Genomic DNA, 25349 nt, shown 5'->3' with positions numbered 1-25349 from the left:
AATCAAGGGATCATTTAGGTGCACTACTGACGGGCCTTGCGCATACTTTCTAGTGACAACCCTAGAAAATATAACGTGGACAAATTCCTAACATCTGTATTAGTATTCATCCACCGGATATACATGGTGAGATGACGTTGTCCTAAAAAAAATGACAAAGTTTCTGCTTTGTAAGCCTACATACATAAGAGTTTGCTTATGCATGTCTCGCAAACGTACTCGGTGACCTTAATGCGTGAGTAGATGTCAGCACCGTACACTCTATAATACTGTAAATGTTGAAGAATTTATCCGCAGCAAGTTGCAAAGTGCGCTGCCGAAACGTGCTTCCTTATATGATGCAAGATTTTCGTACAATAGGAACAAAGAAAAGTGACGAGAAGGCTTTACAGTATTCACGCAAAGAATAAGGAAGAAGCACCTAGTGACAGCACTTGTAACACACACATTTTTCGCGTGTCAAAACGGTCGTAATTGCGTCCATTCTTTTCTTTCACATGTATACTTATTCGTCTTGCGTGTTTCCGTTTGGGTTCCCCTCAATTGTATTGCTAGCGCGGCGGTAACGGGGTCGTCAGTTGCGTCTCCACGCGAAGTATGCAAACCACGTCTGACTGATCGCAGACGCGCTTGTTGCAGCTTAAAGGAGACATTCCTGACTTATGTCTGAAAAGAATCCTGCGAGGCACGCGTGCGTGCCCCTTGGCCTTGCCGCTTTTCTCGTTAGCGCCGTCCAAACCTGCAGCAAGGTCGGATACACCTAGCCGCTGTCAAAGTCGCCTGTTTTACACGCGGCTCCGAACCATATTGTTCTGGCGGCCCATCTTGCCACTCTCTGTATTTGCCCGGGAACGAAAGTTTCGGTATATATGCAAAAGACGGCCAGAGGCAGGCAGACGCGACAATAGAGAGCTTGAGCAGTGCGTATTACGGTACGGTAAGTGCGGTATGCGGTCGGGTATGAATGTTCAACCTGCCGCGATGACCGAAGACGCTTTAGCTGCATGTGCCGCTCGATGCGTGCGGTAATGCGATAATGATTATAGTGGGTAACATTGCGGGCTCGCAGATTGCAATAAACATGTGCCGAGTGCGAAATATTCATTTTGGCAAATACTAGAAAAGTTTAGCTTGTCCGCACACACATTATTCTTTACGGAAGGGCCTGGTTATGCTTGACGTAGACGCCAGTCGCCGTTAGCAACCTCTTGTGACACTTTGTCCTGCAACACTTGAAACATATTTTTGCTACATAGGCGTTTTTGTTGAAACAATATATAAAAATAAGAGTGTTTTGTTGCCAGTTGCACCGCTGCCGGCACTTTACACCAGCACAAAAGTAGAATATAGTTAGTGCAATAAAAACTCTGCGTCCCCTCTAAGTAAACTCTCCGTGACTAGATGGCGCCACCAACCTGAAGTGATTTATTATGCGACTTTTTATTTTCTGTTTTCCTTTTAGGTAATTTTCACTTTTATTAATATTATTATTTGCTTCATTCGCCCGGAGTATATTAATCGCCTCTTAGAAGGGTACGGCCATAAGTTCAGTTCGGCCAAAGTTTTCCCTCCCGGTTAGTTGGACTGTCTTACTTGCTGCTACTTCGTCGTATCGCAGCAGGTGGATTAATGTTAACTTGTGCCTTTGTACTATCATCGGGAAAAACGCACGCGAGACATGCACGGCCTGGTTTCTGTGGCCTACACCAGCAGTGGCGTATCCAGAAATTTCGTTCGGGGAGGGCTCCCGTTGCAGTTCGGCCTCCTCCTCAAGAGGAAGCTACAGCTCGGGTGCTCGTATTTAAATACGTGTAGATGCAGAATTCGTTTTTCTCGGCAACCACTGCACCAAATTTGACGAAGTTTGTTCCATTTCAAAGAAAAACTTAAATTCTAGTGACTGTTGGTTTCGAGTTTTTCATTTAGGCTGTCAATTCTTTATTAAAAATTTACCAAAATCGCAAATCTGCAGAAAACGTAACTATCAAGTTTAAAGTTCTGTAACTCAACAATGATTAATGATAACACATGTAGCGTTCCTAACTAGAACGGCAACAGAAATGACATAATCTAAGTGAGACGGGTGTCGTCCGCCATTTTATTCCTACTTCTTCCTTCTCACTTCTCCCCTAGCCCCTTTCTTCGTCTTCTGTCATGCGTCCAGTGCAGACCGCTTCACTCTTCCGGATTTCTTTTAATTAAACCTCCTAGCGTAATACTTGAATATGTTTCCAATAGCGGCACACTCCGTTTGGTCCGAGGCTCCGGCTTACCGGACATTCTTCAATATTCCATGCTGGCATGCAGTCTTAATAACTTGAAAAGGTCCGGAAATTTTGAATTTGAAGGCACAGCTCCTTTCCTTACAAGGACACAGTCTCCAGGCTGTATGTCCGGTATCTCGCCGCTGTGCTTTTTATCAAAGTTTCGCTTCATGCGGCGCTTGTAGACCTCCTGTTCTTTGACAGTTTTCCTTACTTCAGCGAGTTCGAGGTTCTCTAGGAGACCTAGCTCACGATCTGCAGGAAGTATGGGCGCTGTACCCGAAGTTAAAAAATGAGGGCTGCAGCCTAAAGCCGTGGTGTATGATCTGTTGTGATGTTTCACAGCGGCCTCGAGACAGCGCTTCCAGCCACCAGCAAAGTCCGGATACATCTTCAGATACTGTTTGATGTCTCGTATGGCACGTTCCACTACGGAGAAGAATACTTTGTCATTATGCCGTGCTCTTGTGCCCACTTTGATAATTTGGCACTCCGGAAAGCCGGCCCGTTGTCGCAGACGAGCGTCTTTGTGTGTTTAAAACATTCAGCTTTGAGGAGATCTATTACGCTGTTTGCGTCTTCTTTGCCAGCTTTAGCCGCAATCGTCCTTGTGCACTCATCTATGGAGAGCAAGAAAGCTTGCGTTCGCTTGACGCCTTCCCCCTTTTTGAGCTCGGCTAAGTCCAAATGAATTACTTCGAACGGGACGCTTGAATATTCAGGGTTTGTCATAACGTCCGTCGATTGCTTGAATTTAACTTTGTTCACCTGGCAGAGGTGGCATGTGCGGATGTAATGGCTGATGTCGTTTTTCATGCCCGGCCATGTGAATCTCATGAGCAATTTCTTATAAGTGCGCCAGAAGCCATCATGACCACCCGATCCAGGGGTGTCGTGGTAGAGATGGAGAATCCTTGGAATCATAGTTGGTGGTACGTGATACCTGCTTTTGATAAACTGGAGCTCTTCTGCACCATCCCATAGGTTAATAGGATTGATGGTATCTGGATTATTGCTTGATTCCTGTACAAGTAATCTTGATAGTGCGTCAGCGTCAGTGAGGAGTGGGCCAGGACGGTGCGAAATTACGAAATCAAATTGTTGCAGATAGTTCACCCATCTAGCAATGCGGCTTCTTGGCTGGGCCAGGCTCAGAAGTTGAGTCAGTGCTTGATGGTCCGTGAAAAGTATGATTTTGGCACCTTCCAGGTAAGTACGAAAGTTCTGCACAGCTATTAAGACGGCCAGAGCTTCATTTTCTGTGGTAGAGTAATTGATTTCGGCGGGTTTCAGGGTATAGCTGTAGTACCCCACAACGTAGTGTTTGGTCTGATAAGCTTGTTTGGATGGCTTCTGGTATAGAACTGCACCGGTAGCATAATGTGATGCGTCCGTGTTCAGCACGAAAGGCAGAGAAAAATCCGGTATTTGCAAGATGGGGTCCGACGATATTAGTTTTACAAGCTCACGATAGACAGCTTGGCACTTCTCGTCCCAATGAAAAGGCACGTCTTTAATTCTGAGTTAAACATGTGAGGCACCTTGTTCTCAGTGCATAGTCTTTGATAAATGCCCGGAAGTGTCCTGCAAGGCCAAGAAAAACGCGCAGGGAGTGCACATCATAAGGCTTTACCAGCTTGGAGATTCTCTCTACCGATTCTTGCTTAGTGCTTTTAGTCTGTCCATCAAACACCCTGCGAAGAAATACTACGGTATCTTGAAAGAACGCACTTTTCTTGAAGTTGACTTTGAGTTGGGCAAGTCTGAGGGCATGAAGAACTTTTGAAAGATGACTACGGTGCTCTTCCTTTGTCTTTGAGTAGATGATGATGTCGTCGATGTACACATTGTAAAATATGGCCAAGTAAGGTTTTAGAATGTCCACCGTAATCTTCTGATACCACGCAGGGGAGTTTTTTCAACCAAATGGTAGGCGGTTGTACTCAAACAAGTCAAATGGGGTTATGAACGTGGTGTACTTCTTCGTTTCTTCACTTAGTGAAATCTGCCAAAAGCCCTTGCAGAGATCTGTTCGGGAAAAACAATGGCAACCACCAGTTTCGTCAATGATGTCGTCGATTGTCGGCATTGGATAACGTATCAATTCAGTTTGACGATTGAGAGCCCGGTAGTCTGTGCACAGGCGGAACGTCCCGTCTTCTTTAGGTGCAATAGTTACAGGAGAAGCAAATGGGGATACAGAAGGCCGGATGATACCTGCGTCTAACATTTCTTGCAACTCCTTTTTCAGCCACACCTTTTTATCTCTGGACATATTATAGGGGGTTCTACGAACCCCTGTTTTATCTGCGAGCTCGAAAGGAACGACATGTGATTTCATTGCTGGAGGGTAGCTTCCCATGCATATAAGCTCTGGGTACTTAGTCTTGATGTCTTCCTGGTGAAAAATTAGCCTTGATAGACTAGGTTCTTCACAGGATCCTCTGTTCTTGTTGTGTCTTTGGTCATTACCTTGTCGTCCCAATAGAGGTTTATATTAAGTTTTCTCATGTCTGGACGGGACAAAAGAAAATCGTAGGTGACATTGGGAATCGCCAATACGTCACTGGTAATAGCATTTCCTTGAAATTCAATAGCCAGGGTTACCCATTCGCTATGCATGGTCACTGACCCATCGTAGGCTTGGACACGCAATGTTCTACCAGCGCGCAGACGACTGGCATCCACTCGAGCCTTGTTGATAATTGATACCGAAGCTCCACCGTCAACGGGAGTCTTCACTTCAATGCCATCTACCTTAATGGGGGCGTACAATAAGCTTGACGACACCAAATACACTGTCTCACTGAAGCTCTTTTTCTGCGGCTTGTGATGCACGGTAGACAGATTATCTGGAAGTAGGTTGCCATGAACTGCGGTAATTGGTGCTTCGCCATCCTCGCAGTCATGATTTACGCTTCCCAGAAATTTGTTTATGAAGCTGTGTTGACATTCAGTTGACGGGAACGACTCTAGTTGCTCACTCAGCTTACGAGAATCAAGTTGCTCTGTTCTACCATCTGGCTGTCTTCTCGATGTAATTCTTGGCACTGAGGTCTGTAGAAAGTTCGGAAGGTCATCAAACGTTCTTGGACCTTTGAGCGACACACACAATGGAGCTCGATACACAACCCTTGCGTTATCAAAGCTACAACAGCAGAAGACGACAGCTTCGGTTCTGCGGAATACAATAGGCGACGCTTCTCAAGAGAGTACTCAAGCAGAGAGCCACCTGTATAACTGAACCGTAGTGCCACATCCCATCTGTCTACTGCGTTGCCTTCGAAAGCCGCTAAAAAGTTGCTTTTACACAGTTCCCAACATGTTGTTCCATGGTCCATGAGTTGCACGTCATACCCTTTTCTGGCTATACGGCCCAAATAGCGGCGCATATTCAAAATCTTTGTGTCGTCGGAGTGCCACATATTCTTGTCACAGGCGTACTCGAAAAACCACAGCCAGTAGTGTGCACTTTGCGAGTTTCCTTCAAAAACATCTGGTTCAACAATGCTTCGTGCTGACTGCTCTCGTCTAAGCGCTTGGGCGAAAGTTCTCATTATTTTGATCTGTTGTATAATGTACCTTTGCGGTTCCATAACATTCAAGTCTAGGCTCACCTTCCCGGCAGGCGTTTCCTCTTTGAGGGTGCCACGTCGTATGGGTTCCAGAACGAGTTCGCTCAGTGTCTACAGTTGTAGATTCACTGTCACCGATCCTCTCTGCACGAGGGCCTGGCGGCTGATTGCAGCTTGTTGCAGCACCACGTTGATCAGCGCGGTAGAACTAACTTCAAGAGGAAGGTCCGTCGCTGGCTCACCGTGCACTTGGTATCGGGTGAACACAACAGACTCCCATGACGCCTGGTCGACGAAAAACATCACCCGCATGGCTGGTCTTCGAAAACTGTCGACTGCGCCAAAATGTAGCGTTCCTAACTAGAACGGCAACAGAAATGACATAATCTAAGTGAGATGGGTGTCGTCCGCCATTTTATTCCAACTTCTTCTTTCTCACTTCTCCCCTAGCCCATTTCTTCGTCTTCTGTCATGCGTCCAGCGCAGACCGCTTCAACACAATTCTGTGAATTGAGTCTAATAGTACATCTACAGCGGACAAAATTTCTATCTTACCCATGAATCTCAAAAGAATTAGTATTGACACGTGTACTTATCTTTATCGGGCCACCACGTTTCGCCGCCTAACAAATGTAATCGCACAGTGTGGGACGCGCCTGCATCTATCCGAAGTTTCTGGAAAGTTATCGATGCTTCTATCCGTTGTCTGTTGTCGCCGAACGTTATGTTATCTGATTTCATCACCTGATGCGAATAGTGTAGAACTTTGTGGAAGGCACGTGGGTCCGAACGATTAGTCTGGAACTTTCGACGACTGCTCTATAAAAGCCGACACGCTTGACCCGCTGATCAGATTTTCGACGATCGCCGACCGTGTTCGCCGCTATCGTTGTGCTATAAGTGTAGCCTGTTTTGTGGACATAGGTTCGCCCAATAAAATCTAGTTTTGCCTTTCACAGTATTGCTACTGTGTTCTTAACGTCACCAGCACGTGACAGTATTATGGAAATACGATTTTGTGCAGAAACCTTGTACACAACGTACGCAATTCACGTAAGATACGAATTGACACACCAAATTCGTCCGCTTTGACTGCTATAATAGATGCCGTTTACAGAATGGCGATATATGTTCGTGATCCAGAGCTATCAGCTTGTGAACGTCGTGTTTCTATTTTTTTTTGAACTTTCGAATTTTTTTACTCTTTTAAACAAAGTTCAGGCCCTAAATCGAAATTCTGCTTCCAACAGACACTAGAATATATCTTTCTCTCCCAAATGCAACACATTTAATTAAAAGCGATCCAGCGGTTATCTCAGAAAAGCGTTTCTGCGCTTTACACGTATTTGAATAGGCCGCGTTGGAGTTGGGCCCGAGCTGAAGCTTCCTCTTGAACAATTTTTCTGGCGATCAAATACATGAATAATAACTGCATTGCCAAAGATGCTGCAAACGAATTCTTGAACGCGACGCACTGTCAGAACCAGTAAAATAAGTATTTTTTCAAAAAAGAATATACTTGTATGTGCTAAAACTTGTGCCCAGAATAACGGATATCAATGTTTCCATGTTTTTTGTCTATTTAATAACTAAAGAAAATATCACACGAACTTCAGAGCTACATCAGTTCGAAAACAGCAAAGCAGTCCATGTCACTGATATGAAAAATGTAAAGGCCATGAAGTGAACAATTTGATGACGAATATGTTAATGAAACTTTGTCATTCAAGAACCTTGTTTAGATTCTTGTACATATGCAACGGCCAGTGAACAATCTCAATGACGCTGTCATTTGTTCCAATGTATTACACAGGAGCGGCTGTCACCGGTCGTGTATCGTGATTAAATACACCGAGATTATATGCGCAACAGACAAAAGCAGGAGTTCTGCAAAGTATACGAGGGCGAACCAAATGAAAGTGAGCCAATGCGTATATATGACAGAGTACTGTATTTAAAAGTAGTCTCCATGAGCATTTAGACATTTGTCCCATTGTCTAACGAGTCGCGTGATTCCCGTCTCATTAAACTCCTTGGGTTACTACTTCAAAAAGTCTGCAACTGACTCTTTCACGTCATCGTCCGACACGAATTGGTTCCCTTGAGCTGTTATTTAAGGTTGGCCCAAGATGTGGAAGTCGCAAGCCGACAGGTCTGAGCTGTATGGCGGATTTGTAGCGTTTCCAACTTGAACTTTGCTAGTTTTGTATAAACCATATCAGCGACGTAGGGACGGCATTGTCGTGGAATAAGACGACCCCATTCGTCAATTTTCCACGTAGTTTGTTCCTGATTGTGACACGCAGCCGATCCGGCGTTTCACAATAAGGAAAACAATTGATAGACTCTCAAGATTCAGCAAATTCTATCAGTAATGGCCCCTGACGATCGAACAAAAAAAGTCAACACCTTTCTGGTGGAAATGACGGCCTTTCCTTTCTTTGGTTGTGGTGAGTTCGAATGTTTCCACTGTAAGCTTTGCCCTCGTGTTTCAGGCTCGTAGTAGTGGCGCCATGGTTGGTCCCCGATCACAATTGCAGACAAGAAGTCGTCACCCTCATTGTGATACCGGATGGGATGAGTCAAGGCAGCGCTGAACTTCTCCGTCTTCTGGCGGTGCTTCAAAATCTTGGGCAACCATTGCGCACACAAGAGCCGATAACCGAGATGTTCATGAATTGTGGCGCGAACCGAACCGTGACTGATGTTCACACGCTCTGCCAGTTCGTCGCTCGATCCTTACCCTCCATTCTTGTCTCATCAGCTCATCAACTTTGTAATTTTTTAGGGGTGATCGCACGATGGCTTTGGCCCGGTCTTGGATCGTCTTTTCAACTTTCACGTCCTTCTTTGAACCGTTTTCTCGAACCCTTCACAGTGGCCAATTAAATGCAATGTTCAACGTACGCGAGAGCCATACGGTGACTAATTTATTTTTGGGAAATACCTTCAGCTGTCAAAAACCTCACGGCACCACGCTGCTCAACTTCTGGAGCGTCCATTATGTCCCGCAACCATGTTCGACCCAGTGTATGAGAGCATTAAACAACCTTGATACTCGCACCTGCGTGTCACTTTTGTAAGTGAGTGATGCCTGTCTGCTACGCACATGCCTCGGAGATAATGAACCGAACTATTATTGCGTGGGGGTGGGTTGGCTCTCTTTTGTTTGACTCGCCCTCGTACATTAGAAATGCGAAGATACAATAGAATATACAAATGCGAAGATACAGCTTGATAAAAGGCAAAAAAGTGTCACTGGAAACAAAATGCACTGCATATATAAAAAAAAACCTCGCAGCAAGATATTTAAATATACGTAGAAGTCTCCAATAAATCTGCGTATATAAAAAAAAGTCACTGGATATGATGTGCCAAACAAGGCAAATAAACATGTGGCGCAATCACAGATTCAGAGAACCCTAGATCCCGACCCCGTTCCGTCCACTCCCCAGATGTATCGCGTGCCACGGAAGGCGATGAGCTTGCTCTCCGCTTTTCTCCTTTGCGCACACAAGACTGAGCCACCATCGTCGGCTCACCCATTCCAACCTCCCCCTCCCCCCCTAAGTTTTCACTCGCACATAAAGCATGCGGCGCTTGGTCACAATGTTATGCCCTTGGACTTTATGCCGAAAATGAGGACGACGGCGACGGCAGGAATGCGCGTGAAGTTCCATATAATTGCGATCGCAATAATATAATAAGAGTATCCGGCAACTGAAGCGTCCCTGGCCCATTACTTTCCGCAAAAGAAGTAATAAACTCGAACATTCACCATGCGACTATTCGCTGCGCCGCAACAATGTCTTTTTCTTTCTTTAGTGGGGCCGGGGCACCGAAATGAAGAAACGCAAAGAATTTTTGCGACAATCAAATGCCTACTTCGGGCACCTAATTTGGTAAGGAAGGAATATCAAAGAAAACGTGAGACGCTTGGTCCACCGGGAACCATACGCATACTGCTCGGTATCCTACACTGGCGAGACAATATTTTCCGGAGAGGTTGCGCTCAAGCATACGCGGTGCAATCCGTTGAGCCCCCGAAGTGATGGCTGTGAGTGGCCATTGTTGCTTTTTCTCGCCTGCTGGCCAGAAAGCGTCCAAAACGCGGCCAGGCGAAAATCCTCTCGGTCAGAGAAAACTGAACGCGCACCTAAGTGCGCCGCCCTGTGGTCGTAGCAACACCAGAAAAATGCATGCGCTCTGGCTGGCTCTGGCAGCCCGCGGGTAGCGAGAACAAGAGAATTGAAGAAGCTCAATATGTCCTCGCGAATAAAAGCAAAAGCAGAAAAAATAAATAAGACCGTTGTTGCCTTGGCTGGCTTTAGTGTCTTCACATGGATGCTATGGAGTAGGTGAAAAAAAAACGACGCTTCGTCTCATCGGACGTCGCAGTGGGTCTTGTCAACTTTTCTGATAGTTCGTTGATTTGGCTTGTCTCGTATGGTACTTGCTCGTATGGGCTATGATAAACGTTACCTGCTGCGATCTCAGGATAGTACTGCATAGAACCAAACAATACTCACCGCGATTAGTGTAACTGGCCCCGCTCACCATTAACGATATCAGAAGGCTAACTGCTGGTGTCTGTTGCTGTATCTCCAGGAGAGGCGTGGTAACGAAAATTGTGGTGATATGGTCTGCTAGGCTGCAACTACTATAACCATAGCGTAAATACAGTGGCCGAAGCGTAGCCGCCACGGAAAGTTCCTGGGAAGGATAGCTCCGACTGTGGGGTATGCGTCTCTTTCCGAGTGCCTCTACTGCAAAGCTGTGCCTGCGCCGTGCTAGCCGTGCTTCCTGCTAGCGAGAGGACGGTTTCGCTTCGTACAGACGTTCGAGTTCGACAGCGCCCTGCAGCTTTCTCGAATCCCGGCGCACGACACAGTGCATAACACTGCCGTCACCATGTGTGTGCCATTAGCTTGGTCTCCCGTACACCTCTGGGCACATCCGTTTGCCCCGTACCCTTGCGCCTTTCATTAGGCTTTTCGTGCTTTGTAGTTTTGATTGTCCCTCTACATGTCATCTTCGAGAGTGTCTCCATTTCTTCACAGACGCCGACAGCCGTATGTGCAAAGCTGCAACGCGGAAATCAGCAATTTGTAAATGCTTTTTTTTCTAATTTATTTCTGGATAATTTCTGTTTTTATGTTTGCTTGCACGCCGCCTTTTCGCAAATACATCTTTTGTTGTTGGTCCGTGCTTCCCGTCTCTCTAGTGTCCTGCGCGTTTCACGATTCCTCACGGAGAAGCCGCCGCTCGCAAGCGGAGACGCCGACAAACGCAAGTGACGCTAGATATGCGGCTGTCTCTCTTGCTGCATGGTGTTTTCGAGCACCTCCTGGCGGCAGCGTTTGTGTTCCATCTGTGGATTTGGAGGCGGCGCTTGCGGCCATGTTGCGCTCACACGGCTCGGCTACGTGCCGACGGCGCCAGCAAACGTATTTTGCTTTCGCTTCGAAGACTTCGCGGATGGCACTTCGAAACGATCACAAATTCATACATTTGATACAGCTTAACCTTCTCCTCATCATAATTGCACGCATCAAAACGAGAAAGGCTGGCTGATATCTGCGCCTTTTAGGCCGAGATGCCTGTGTACGGGCTCGTCTCGCTGTGCGTCAGCAGGCGGACGCTGCTTTCGAGTTTAACTATTCTCGTATCGCAGCTCCAGTTCGAGCTAGAGGTTTGACACTGGTGGTCGCTTGTCATGAAAAGTTTAGACTTCAGGTTATGCTACTTAGCATTGCTTTCCGTCGAAATGAAGGTATTGTAGCCGATGTTCGGGTTACCGGCGGTGGCGACGCAAGATACGCACGCAAGGAAGAAACATTCCTCCCCTTTTGATTGCCGCAAGAGGGCGCGACATGTGAAGTGCATGTGAAGGACGAACTCGCCGGCCTGAAGAACAAAACGGCTGGTCCCTCCTTTCTTTCTCACTTTTTTTTAAAGAGTGTTGTAGCTATGGAGGCATTGCTTCGTAAGGCACTCAGATGCCTTTAGCCATGTCTACTGAGACAGTTTGTAAGTTGTCTGAAATTGTGAGGCTTCGGTGCCGGATGTGAGACCTGGGCTGAAAGCAGGAAGGCTCGCAGTGTAGGAAAATGCTGTAATGAGGGTTAAGGTTACACATTGCAAAACACCGCCTGAACACGCCACCGCCTATGGCTTGAGTGATCTGGCCCTCGCAGGGAGACAGCAAAACAAGAAGAGGCTCCCGGAATCCGAAGCCGAAAAGGTAGCCGACGGTGTCGGCGCGGCTACTTTCAGCGCTGGTCACGTTGCGTCACCGTAGCAGCCTACACCAACTGGACCAAGCACATCACATCACTTACAGCAGAGATGGAGAGAGAGAACAAACATTTATTAAGGCGAATCAGCGAGAAAGACCCGAGGCGGGTGGCCTCCTCAGTCCAGGTAGCCCTTGTCCCTTACTGCTTCCCTGGCCCGGTTCACCAGCTTTCACGGGTCCTCCATGTCCGGGGCCGCGAGCACGGCCTCCCACCATTCTTGGCGGTCTTCTGCTGCGCTTTTGTTTTCGGTTCTTGATTGAGCTTTTTGATTGTTGGGCTCAGCAAGATTAGGACACCCCATTATCATGTGGCAAGGGGTGTCTGGCGCTACGCAGGATAGGCAAAGGTGTGAGAATTGGATCGAGTGCAGTTTATGTATTATATGCATTATAATGCCTTGTACACATAAGTTCGTTTGTAGGCACCGCAGTGCAACTGTCTCTTCTCTTGGGTGCGGTAAGGGGTATACCCTTATTTCAAATTTGTAACTCTGCAGGATATCCGGATATTTTTTGGGAGTATCGTCGGGCCTCGTCGCCGTTCCGAGACCCTCTGACAAGAAAACCCGGTTTGTTTGCTCTCGGGCTGCGGCGTGTGCCGCTTCGTTTCCCGCCAGTGACTCGTGGCCAGGGGTCCAGAGGACGTATATCTCGGGAACTTGTGTGCATTTCGATATTTCTTGCAGAATTTTCAGAGCCTTGGTGGATATCATGCCTTTTCAGAAATTACGACACGTGGATTGCGAGTCGCTCAGTATTTCGGAATTTTCGATGCATGTAGAGATTGAAAGTGCTATTGCCAGCGCCTCGGCCGAAACTCGTGCGATTATCGTTGCAGCGGCCTTTTCTTCGCTTTTGGTATTAATTGCGGTTACTGCTAAAGAAAATACCCTTAGATATTTAGGCGCATCCATGAATCTTGTGTTAAGGTCTGCACAGAATTTCTTGTCGAGTGCTTTTGCTCTTGCCCGTCTTCTTTCCCCATCAAAATTTGAATGCATATTGCGGGGTACCATTGCCACTAAGGTTAGGTCTCGCATATGTATTGGGAGTCTTGATTTCTCGTCTGATTTCGCAGTTGGCTCCACAACGTAACCCAGCCGAAGGAGCGCGCTTCTCCCTATGGGAGTCAATTTCAGTCTTTCAGTCTGGCTTGTTTTGTGCGCTTCTACGAGTTCCTCCCTCGCATAGTGCAGGCCGAGTCTGAGCAATCGTGCCCTAGATGCTTTTCCGGGGATTCCCAATGCAGTTTTGGCAGCAGTCTTTGTAGTTTGGTAGCTTGGTAACAGTGCTAGTCCTGAGCTCTTCCTTGTCCGTGTGTTTCTTTTTTTTTGCGCTATTTAAAATGAATGACCCGTATTGACTAACTCGCACCCATACCCTTCTAAGCTTTTCTAATAATGATTAGTTTTTCAATTCCTGCATTCTTCTGGGCCCTATAGAAGGTGCCATACGCGATCGGGCTCGTGATCAGCGCCTGTGCAATACGCAGCGTGTCTTGTTCGTTGAGGCTGTGTCTTTGGTTTGCAGCTCTCTTAACGAGGTGCAACACTTGGGTAAGTGGTGTTTGAAGTTTGGGGAGGGTCGCGGCTTCAGACCCCTCTTTATGTATGACAAGGCCAAGTATACGCAACGACTCCGCTCGCGGTATTGCGATTCTGTTGAGTGTTATGCTCGGGTCGGGTTGCTCATAGGCTGGTGGTCTGCCTCTAGTTCTCGCTTTGAGCATTAGTAGTTCCGAAGTTTCGGGTGCACATTGTAATCCGCATTTGTTTAAGTAAAGTTAAGTGCTGTCTCCTGGAGCGCGTTCTTGGCCCGTAAACGGTGCTTTGGTCCATATTGTTATATGGTCTGCATAAAAGGTGTGGCCGAGCCTTTCTATTTCATTTAGTTCTTTAGGCATTTGCATCATTTCGATGTTAAAGAGCAAAGGCGAGATTACCGACTCTTGTTTGGCATATCGAAGTTTTCGGTTCACTCAAAAAATAATTTAATAAAGGAAGAAAGACCTGCGACGCCTTTGGTGTTATAAATACGTCATATTTTGCGACGTAGTGTTACGATACCTAATTGTACATGAAATACATGGCGCGTACCTGATACCTTGCGGATGTGACGCACTAGTTTTTGGTCGCGGATGCGAACAGTGGGAAAAATCTGCGTCGCAGTGTTGCCTGATATGCATGAAACGGAGCATAGATTTGGCTCACCATCTGACTTCGAGTGACCTACGGCGCCATTACATAGGCATTTTAATTTAAATTGTGCGATGACCACAGATGTCTGCTTTTCCTGTAGGGATACGTTCGCGTCAGGTGAAAGTTTTGTATTATGTGATGACTGTAACTATCCATACCATTTCGGAACGTGTGCTGCGCTCACAGAGAAACAATACAAGAAGTCAGCAAAACAGAAATGGGTTTGCGCAACGTGCAAAACTATGAAGTGCAAAGGAGAGAACCTGCATGAAAAGATGGCTAATGAGGAGGCAGCGGACATATGGTCAATCCTAGTTAGCATAAACGAAAAACTTGATGAATAGATGCCACTAAAAGAGACTGTGCCAAACATAGAAAAATCAGTTCAGCTGATGTCAGAAAAACATGACGAAGTTCTAGAGTGACTCGCCACTCAAGAAAAGGACGCAAAAGGAATGCGCAAGAGACTGGAAGCCCTTCAACTAAAAGCACAGAGAACAGAAGCCGAAAATGAAAAACTACGAAGTGAAATTAACGACCTTGAGTGACGAGGCAGAAGGCTAAACCTTGAATATCACGGAATTCAGGGATCCACTGATGAAGATCTGTTAAGCGAAGTGAATTTTGTGGCCGACGCGATCAGTGTGTCCAGGCTTGAAGATACAGACATTGATGCTATTCACAGATTGCCGTCCAAACTTGATAAAATCCCCGGAATTGTCGTCAGATACGCAAGGCAAGCAGTGAGGGATCTGTGGTTTGAAAAAAGGCATAAACTGAAGGAGAGCCAGATGTAGCGCTTCCATTCTGGAAAACTTGACGAAGCACAACAGTCAACTGCTACAACAACCAAAACATTGGGCGAAGCAAAATGCGCACCAGTACGTCTGGCACAGAAATGGTAAAATTTTGGTGCGGAAAGCCAATGGTGATACAGTGATTGTAGTGCGTAGTGCACGTGATCTTCCTACATAATTCTTCTTATTACGTCATAGCCATGTCTATGAAAGATATTTTTGATGTTTGCCATGGCTAATCGCAGTTATTTTCTTCCTGATGAGGTAAGCACAGTTGCAGCAAGTTATAACAAAACTTCCCTCAGATGTCTTCACTTAAACACCCGTTCACTGTGTAACAAGGAAACCGAAGTTGACGCTTTTATTTCTAGCTTTTCTTTTTTGTTTGATGTCGTCATGTTGACGGAAGCTTGTCGTAAAGACGGCCAAAATAACTACACATTCTCCTCTTATCAGTCGTTTTCGTTTAATCGATCCATGCGTCGTGGTGGTGGTGTTATGTTGCTGATAAAGCCGGGTGTCAATTGTGAACTGCTTGATTCGTTTTGCGTTGTTTGCAATGACTTTGAAATACTCTCAGCACGCGTGAACAAACACGTATTTTCTGTTTGCTATCGGCCTCCTGATGGAAATGCTCCGAACTTCTTTCACTTTTATGAGCAATTCCTGGATTTCATTTCTAACAATGGTTACTATGTTATTGCAGGCGGTGGTTTTAATATTGATATGCTGGCAGATACTAATCTGCAAAAAGCAATGGAAACGCTCATTATCTCAAATGGGTGTGAGAATACAATTACATTACCCACAAGAGTAACGAAAGACTGTGAAACATTGCTTGACCTTTTCACAACAAACATTGACAAAACGAACATCACGACGGCAGTTGTATCATCCGATCTTAGTGATCACCTCCCGATAATTCTCATGATACAGAAACACAGTATGGAAGCCCGTAAAATCCGACAGCGCGTTGTTTGTCAACCCATTACGAAGGCTGATCTAGACAGTTTTAGAAACGAATTACTGCAGTCTAGCTTTGAATGGCTTCTGGAAATAGAAAATGCTGATGACGCATACAACAGGTTTATTAATAAAATAACGGAAATTTATAAGAACCATTTCCCGCTAAAAACGTTTACCCTTGGTAGAAATGTTCGTAAGCCCTGGATTACACCCGCACTGTGCAGCGAAATTAACTACAAGAACTCGCTTTACCATAGTTTTGTTAAAACAGAAGGTCCGAATCTTCTCAAGAAATATGAAACGTATCGAAATAAGCTAAACAAGGAGATTAGAACGAGCATATCTCGTTACCTTTACTCTGAATTCGAGAGTTGTCTATACAAAAGTGATGAACTGCGGAAAAAACTAAATGCCTTTATATGCCTAGAAAATCGACACCAGGTGTCTGGAAATTTTCATTGGATGGCAGAGAAGTAAGCGGCAACGCACTTGCCAATTCTTTTCATGATCACTTCCTTCAGTATTCTGATTGTGGAGTATTCAATGAGTTCATCGACTTCATGCCTGCTCACAACCAACGTTGCGCTTTTCTCAGTCCAGTAACCGGATCCGAGGTGCTGTAAGTTTTTTCCTCTCTTAAAAACAGTCCAAGCTGTGACGCAGAACTTATGCAAATTAATGTAATTAAATATGTTCTTGACATTCTGTGTCCCTATATAACTTACATTTTTAACATCTGCTTGTCGAGAGCCTTATTTCCGAAAAGAATGCAAAATGCAAAAGTGACTGTACTGTTCAAAAAGGGTGATGCGAATGACATGGGTAATTATCGACCAATTTCTGTACTACCCATATTCTCTAAGGGACTGGAGAAAGTTATCCATATTCGGATGTATAGCTTCCTTGATAAACACAATTTAATCTCACCTGCACAGTTTGGATTCAGCAAAAACAAATCTACTGAAATGGCGTTACTTGAACAGAAATAATTTATTTTATCACATTTTGTAAAACAGATGTTAGTACTGGGTATTTATGTGGATTTCTCTAAAGCCTTTGACTGTATTCATCACTGTACACTACTTAAAAAACTTGAAATATATGGAATTCGCGAACATTTCCTGCAACTAATTCAGTCATACCTTAGTCACCGGCAACAGTTTGTAAAAATTGATTCATATCAATCTGACTTAAAATCTATTATTAGAGGTGTTCCCCAAGGGAGCATTCTGGGTCCACTGCTCTTTAATATTTGCATTAATGACCTTACAAATATCTGTACAAAATCAAAATATATTTTATATGCGGATGACGCCAGTATTTTTATAACAGCTCCCGATTGTTATCAACTGGTAAGTGCAGCAAACTCCCTCCTTATACACCTAAAAAAATGGTCAATAGCAAATCAGATGAAAATCAATGTTGATAAAACAAAAGCCGAAATCGAAACAGTTCAACGCTCCAGCAAACTTAACATATGGGGGCGAACCACTACAAATAACTGATCAGATTAAAATCCTTGGCGTAACTTTTTCCGATAATTTGCTTTGGGATAACTACATTCACACTGTTTTGACAAAGTTAAATCGTGTAGTTGGCGTCTTATCTCGCCTAAGAACATACCTGCCATTAAAGGTCAAACTTCTTCTCTATATTTCGCTTTTTTACTCTCATCTAAATTACTGTTTATTGGTTTGGGGCACAACTACTCAAACTAACTTACAGAAACTTTTTGTCCTCCAGAAAAAAATGGTCAGACTGCTTTATGACTTACCATATAACAGCCATACACACAGTTTCTTTAAAGAAAACACACGTTATACCCGTAAAAAATCTTTGACTATAAGCTAACAATAGCCTTCAAACGCGAAGTATTTGAATATAGAACGTTTCTACGCGACCTATCATCACTAAAAGAGAACATTTCTATACACATTACCCAGCACAAAGAAAAATGGAATGTTATAACCCCTCGGGCTAACTACTCTAGAGAAAAACTGTCCTTCACCCTGCCCAATCTCCTGAAGAATTACAACAAAACTACCACTGATATTTTAAATATAACTAATGGTGCAATACGACATCAGTATGTATAAGGTATCTCATGTTTCTCATTGGATGATTTTTGTGTTTATTTCCAGTGTCCATTTCGGTGCCTGTGTATGTTTTCGATGTTCTTTTCTGTAACCCTTTTTACTGCCGCCTTGTAGAGGCGGCTGCGGGCCCCTGTCAAGCTGCCGTTTGTTCGTGCAGCTTTTACCTGCAGTCTCCTTCATTGCTTGATGGGAAATAAACATCATCATCATCATCATCATCATCATTATTATTATTATTATTATTATTATTATTATTATTATTATTATTATTATTATTATTATCTATGCTGGGGTAAAGCTTTTATTTAGAAGAGCCCGTTTTCTCACATTCATCAGTCCCGCCCTAAACTTGGTGCCTTGCATGATCACGCTCTGAAATAGGTTAGACGGATTGCGGCAAAGCGAAATGTCTTTGAAGTACCCAGAGCATGCTAACAGCAATAAATATGAGTGAAAACATTAGCGCTGTCTCACAAGTGAAATTTTATGTTATTGGTTCTTCATAATCTTGCCTTTATTGTTTGAACTATAGTGTGTCACGATTTGTTCCAATTGTGAACGTACAAGATTTGTTTTAGATTTAATACTTTGTTATCTTTACTTTTTATGTCATCATGTTGAGTTATAACTTGGTTTGCGTCGTCTCGCTCATATTTAAACAAGCGTTTTGTGTGAATAAAATGTTGTTCAGCGCTGGCACTGTCTATTGCTCTCTTTGTCCTCGTTGTTATACACCATGAATAAACGCCAACTCGCCCAATTTCTTTTTGCGGTGTCGACAAGTTCTGGTGGCATCGTCCGAAAAATTGGAGGCTGTGCTGTATTCATTATAAAGGTCCATGTTTCAGGCTTGTGTTGCGGGATACGTCCAGCACTTTCTTTAGCAGTGCCTCACATGAAGCGAGGAGAGTCAAGGTGCTCACAATGATCAGTTCAAGACAAGCATCCTTATCAATAGAATGTATTATTATATATTGAGCATAGGTGTTCGACGTCCATAAAAATATCCTCACTATAAATGTTGCAGTGCACATTCTGTGTCTCTCTCTGTGTGTGTATGAAGAGTTTGATTGTAATAAGGTCCGGAGGTTTGACTTCTTAAGCCAAGGCGGGCCGCTCCCACGTTGGCACTGTCAGGCCAAGACTTTCAGCGACGTCATGGGCCCTCTGGACGGCCCTTAGTTGGTCCTGAAACAATGGGCTTTGAGTTCTTTTCTCCCACTGTGTCCATTATTCAACGAGGTTGGGAAAAGTCGCGGGACACCCCGCCAGCATATGTCTGATTCCAATGATGTCATTACAATCGTTGCGTTCGATCTTAATCTCCCTCTCTGGATACATTTTATTAATGAGGTACGGTGTGGGATATGTACGTCTTTGCAATAAGCGCAGTGAAACTGCCTGAGCCCTGCTCAGTTTTGAATGTGACAATGGGAATTGCCTGCGTCCTAAATAGTAATGTTTGGTAATGTCATTGTATGTTATTAAAGGATCGCTAGATTCCCTGACTTGATGGTGAACGGCTCTTTGTGTCCAGCAGATGAAAAATTCACCACCAAATTGGAGACGTGAACAGCACCTTGCTGTGGTATGTGGCACTTTGTGTCGTCTAGTTATTCATTGCAAATTCAATTTACTTGTATCCCGGTGAGAACACCGCATTGCAGTATGATGGGTTCTTTCTATTTTTCAACATGCCCCCTAAGGGCAGGGCGATGATGGGATCTCTAAGCGCAAATTGGTACCAGACCACAGCGGTGGATGGTGAATTCCATAAGGACTTCAGCGAAGGGCCCGAACGCTGAGAAGCACCTGGTCGGAGGGAGCGGCATCCCCTCGACTTTTGCAGCAGAGTATCGCCTGCACCGCTGGTGCATTAATTAAAACTGGTCTCTCGACCCCGGACCTCTTGAGTCTCTTGCATTAAGTATAAGTCGTCATTGTCCATCGAAGTGGCGCGCACGGCAATTGAAGTTCTGCTGCGCTTCCTCTTAAATGTTACGAATCCGCGAGTGAGAGGGTAATTCCACTCGTGAAACGCTGTTTCAATGCCTCGTTCCGGGTACGAACACATTGCAAAAACGTATGCGGGGGAGAAAATAAGCAAGTGCGGCAGGAATTTGCTTTATCGCGTCGGTTCACGCGGCCATCTCGCCAGCAGCGGACTAATGAGCCCCGCCCTTGCGGCGCAGCTCTTGATTGCCACGCGAGGTCCTCGAAGTTCGTTGTCACGGCGTTTTGTGAGTTCTCGACGGCGCTGAGAACGGTGCCTGACATACAAGAAGGATGCGTTGCGAATGCCTGGGTTGTCAAAATATGTGTGTTTGTGCGTGCTATCCCAAGATGAATAAACGAGTGTACAAGACGATGTCGTGAGGAGGCGCACCAATGTACTTCGTGTACGTCCTCCCAAAACACCGTGCCCAAGCGAGTAGGATATTATTAGCAACTCATTGGTTGGAAACGTAAAAAAATATCTTTTCCTAGTTGCCAAAATTGGGTTCGCATAACTGTACGTCTCACTAACTGCAACTCGCCCAACAAGTCTCAGTGAGCGCATACTTCCGGGCTATGACGGTATTGTGCGAGCGACGACCAGCCAGCATGCGCGCGTGCCTCATAATGGCGTGGACCATTAAAATCACAGAGAGCGCAGGTGCTGCCGACTTTTGCATGTCACTGCTGGGACACTGAGTACAAAACAAAAAACAAAGATATTGACACGTGTACTTATCTTTATCGGGCGACCACGTTTCGCCTCTTAACAACTGTAATCGCACAGCGAGGGATGTGCCTGAATGTATCCGATGTTTCTGGAAAGTTATCGACGCTTCTATCCGCGTGTCTGTTGTCGCCGAACCTTGTGTTATCAGATTTCATCGCGTGACACGAATGGTGTAGAACTTTGTGGAAGACGCGCGGGTCCCATCATTTAATCTGGAACATTGGACGACTGATCTATAAAAGCCGACGCGCTTGACCCGCTGATCAGATTTTCGACGATCGCCGACTGTGTTCGCCGCTATCGTTGTGCTTTAAGTGTAGCCTGTTTTGTGGGCACAGGTTCGCCCAATAAAAGCTAGTTTTGTCTTTCACAGTACTGCTACTGTGTTCTCTCCTTACCGTCACTACCACGTGACATCTGGTGGAGGTGCTTGTGCGTTCATGTACCGAACGCCCCCGCAAAGCCGCGATCCAAGTCCGAAGCCCGAGGACAAAACCAACGTCGCCCAAGACCAGCGAGCTAGCCGCCGGCTGCAAGGACTGCCCCCAGAGCACGGACTCCTACCTGAGACGAGCAGGAAGATTGCCACCAAGTCCTCCCCAATGGCAGCCCCAGCATCCCCCGTCGTGCTGCAGCAGCCCAGGGAGCCCCCCACGTTCCGCGGTTCAACATTCGAGGACCCGGAAACCTGGCTCGAGACGTACGAGAGGGTCGCTGCATTTAACAGCTGGAACAGCGACGACAAACTGCGACATGTCTTCTTCGCATTGGAAGACGCTGCCAGGACGTGGTTCGAGAACAGAGAAGCCACGTTAACGACCTGGGCCCTTTTCCGAAGCGCCTTCCTGAAGACATTCACAAGCGTCGTTCGCCGAGAACGAGCCCAAGCACTACTGGAAACCCGAGTGCAGCTGCCCAACGAGACCACGGCGATTTTTACAGAAGAAATGAGCCGCCTATTCCGCCACGCCGACCCGGAAATGTCCGAGGAAAAGAAAGTCCGGCTACTAATGCGTGGTGTTAAGGAGGAACTTTTCGCCGGTATGGTGCGAAACCCGCCGAAGACTGTCGACGAGTTTCTTCGCGAGGCCACTAGCATCGAGAAGACACTCGAGATGCGAAACCGGCAATTCGACCGCCGCACCAACGCTACAAACTATGCCGGAGTTCAATCACTGGCCTCCGAAGACCTGCGCGAGGCTATCAGGGCAGTCGTACGAGAGGAGCTTCAGAAGATCTTCCCGTCGTCGCAGCCTCAAGTGGCCTCGATCGCTGACATCGTCAAAGATGAGGTTCAGAGGTCGCTTGGAGTTCCGGAGGTGCAACCTCAATTACCGCAACCCCAACCCGAAGCGACGACCTACGCCGCCGTCGTACGCCGTCAAGGCCCACCTCAGCGACCGCGCCAGGGGCCTGTAACGCCCCAATTCCGTCGACCACCGCCGCCGCCGCCGACAGCGCGCCCACCCGTCGCCCAGCGGAGCTACCCGAGGAAGACCGACGTTTGGCGCGCTCCTGACCACCGCCCACTCTGCTACCACTGCCGGGAAGCGGGTCACGTCTACCGCCGATGCCCATACCGCGACATGGGACTGAGAGGGTTCGCCGTCAACGCGCCGCGTCCACAGCTTGGCGAGCGCCCACGTGACATCGCCGACTAAATCGCCGCTACTCAATGGAGCCCTCGACCACCGTCCCGTTCGCCGTCACCAGGCCGCTACCTGTCGCCGCAGCGCCGACCATACACCGGCCCAGCGCGGGGCCGCTCTGCGAGCCCATATCCGGAAAACTAAAAGCAGCAACCGATGGAGGTGCGGTTGCTGTTCGTCGATCTGACGAAGATCCTCCGCCGTCGACGAACATGACGAAGAAATCATCTCGACGACCTAATGACGACACGCCGCCGTCCCGAAGAAGTCGCGAAGCCAAGACTACACCGACGAAAGACGACTTGACGACGCAACGTTCCAGCTTCAGTTCAACACGACGGAGCCGTGATCCGACGCGAAGACCCAACTGCAACGCCAGACAAAGAACCACCGACCTCGACGTACTTCTAGACGGCCACGCAGTCACTGCCTTAGTCGACACAGGGGCCGATTACTCTGTAATGAGTGGACACATCGCCGCCCAGTTAAAGAAGGTTAAGACTGCATGGGAGGGTCCCCAAATTCGGACCGCTGGAGGACACCTCATTACGCCGACTGGAATCTGCACGGCAAGAATTACCGTTCATGAACGTACTTACCCTGCCACCTTCGTTATCCTGCAACACTGTTCGCGAGACGTCATTCTCGGCATGGACTTCCTGAACCAACACGGCGCAATCATTGACCTGAAGTCGAAGTCCATAACGCTGTCGGAAGATCGAGCGATACCACCGGAGAGCTCTAGTAGTCACCGTGCTTTAAGTGTGCTCGAAAGTCAAGTCAGCATCCCGCCTCGCTCCAGCATTGTCATTTCCGTAGGCACCAAAACGCCTGCCGACGTAGAAGGCGTCATCGAGGGTGACCAACGTCTACTGCTAGACCGTGAAATTTGCGTCGCAAGAGGGATCGCTCGACTGCATGGAGGGAAAACTGAAGTGTTGCTGACAAACTTCAGCCAGGAGTTCAAGCACATCAACAAGGGCACGACGATCGCGTACCTCGAAGAAATTGTGGAAACCAGTAATGCGTTTGTCCTCTCGGATTCCGCCGCATGTAGCCCGACGACCATGGTTCCCGAACCAGACTACGACATTAATCCAAGTCTCCCAGTGATTAAGCAACAGCAGCTCAGAAGTCTGCTCCGACGATACAAAGGCTGCTTTTCGACGACATCGAGGATTCGACAAACACCAGTCGCCAAGCATCGCATAATCACCGAGGAGTACGCTCGACCACTCCGCCAGAGCCCTTACCGAGTTTCGCCGCGAGAACGCGAAGCTATAAGAGAACAAGTCGACGAAATGCTGCGCGACGACATCATCCAGCCGTCGAAAAGCCCGTGGGCATCCCCTGTTGTGCTGGTGAAGAAAAAGGACGGAACCCTACGTTTCTGCGTCGATTATCGTCGTCTGAACAAGATCACGAAGAAGGACGTATACCCCCTTCCACGGATAGACGACGCATTGGATCGGCTCTGCAACGCTAAGTACTTCTCCTCGATGGACCTCAAGTCTGGCTATTGGCAAATAGAAGTCGACGAAAGAGATCGCGAAAAGACCGCCTTCATCACCCCAGACGGCCTCTACGAGTTCAAGGTTATGCCATTTGGACTGTGCTCGGCGCCTGCAACGTTCCAGCGCGTGATGGACACGGTTTTAGCGGGATTGAAATGGCAGACCTGTCTCGTTTACTTGGATGACGTCGTTGTATTCGCCGGAAATTTCGACGACCACCTTAGGCGGCTTGCCACAGTACTAGAGGCCATCAAGTCGTCAGGGCTCACTCTGAAGCCAGAAAAATGCCGCTTCGCTTACGACGAGCTTCTGTTCCTAGGCCACGTCATCAGTAAATCCGGAGTACGCCCCGACCCCCAGAAAACAGCTGCCATCGCAAAGTTCCCGCAGCCCACCGACAAGAAGGCAGTGCGTAGATTCCTTGGCATGTGTGCCTACTACAGGCGCTTTGTCAAGGACTTTTCACGCATCGCCGAGCCGTTGACACGTCTAACTAAATGTGATGTTGAGTTCAAGTGGGAAACGCCGCAGGCCGACGCCTTTGAAGAACTCAAACGACGCATGCAGTCGCCGCCGGTACTTGCGCACTTCGACGAGTACGCCGATACAGAAATCCATACTGACGCCAGTAGCCTAGGCCTCGGTGCCGTTCTAGTCCAAAGGAAAAACGGAGTCGAAGAGGTGATCTCTTACGCTAGCCGGTCGCTGTCAAAAGCGGAAAGCAACTATTCTACGACCGAAAAGGAATGCCTCGCCATCGTTTGGGCTACAGCTAAATTTCGCCCTTATCTTTATGGCAGGCCATTCAAAGTCGTCAGTGACCATAACGCGTTGTGTTGGCTAGCGAGTATAAAGGATCCTTCAGGACGACTGGCGCGGTGGAGCCTCAGACTACAAGAATACGACATCACTGTAACCTACAAGTCCGGACGAAAACACTCCGATGCCGATTGCCTATCACGCGCCCCCATTGACCCGCCGCCGCAAGATGACGAAGATGACGACGCCTTCCTTGGCATGATAAGCGCGGAAGACTTCGCTGAACAGCAATGGGCAGACCCGGAGCTAAAAGGCCTGGTGGAATATTTGGAAGGGCACACCGACGTTGTCCCCAGGGCATTTAAGCGCGGATTATCTTCGTTCACGCTTCGAAACAATCTACTCGTGAAGAACTTTTCACCAGTCCGCGCAAACTACCTTCTTGTTGTCCCGTCAGGACTTCGTCCAGAAGTATTGCACGCCCTACATGACGATCCGACCGCTGGAC

The 25349-nt window shown here is 46.9% G+C and overlaps 1 protein-coding gene across 9 annotated transcripts in view; it reads left to right on the top strand.

The window, feature by feature from the left end:
- Window positions 1–25349, top strand: part of nab (NGFI-A-binding protein homolog) — a 1159032-nt gene that overhangs the window by 507120 nt on the left and 626563 nt on the right. The window lies entirely within an intron of this gene.

Source organism: Dermacentor albipictus, chromosome 4, assembly GCF_038994185.2.
Source record: "Dermacentor albipictus isolate Rhodes 1998 colony chromosome 4, USDA_Dalb.pri_finalv2, whole genome shotgun sequence".
Taxonomy (NCBI): domain Eukaryota; kingdom Metazoa; phylum Arthropoda; class Arachnida; order Ixodida; family Ixodidae; genus Dermacentor; species Dermacentor albipictus.
This window is presented reverse-complemented; position numbering and strand designations above follow the sequence as displayed.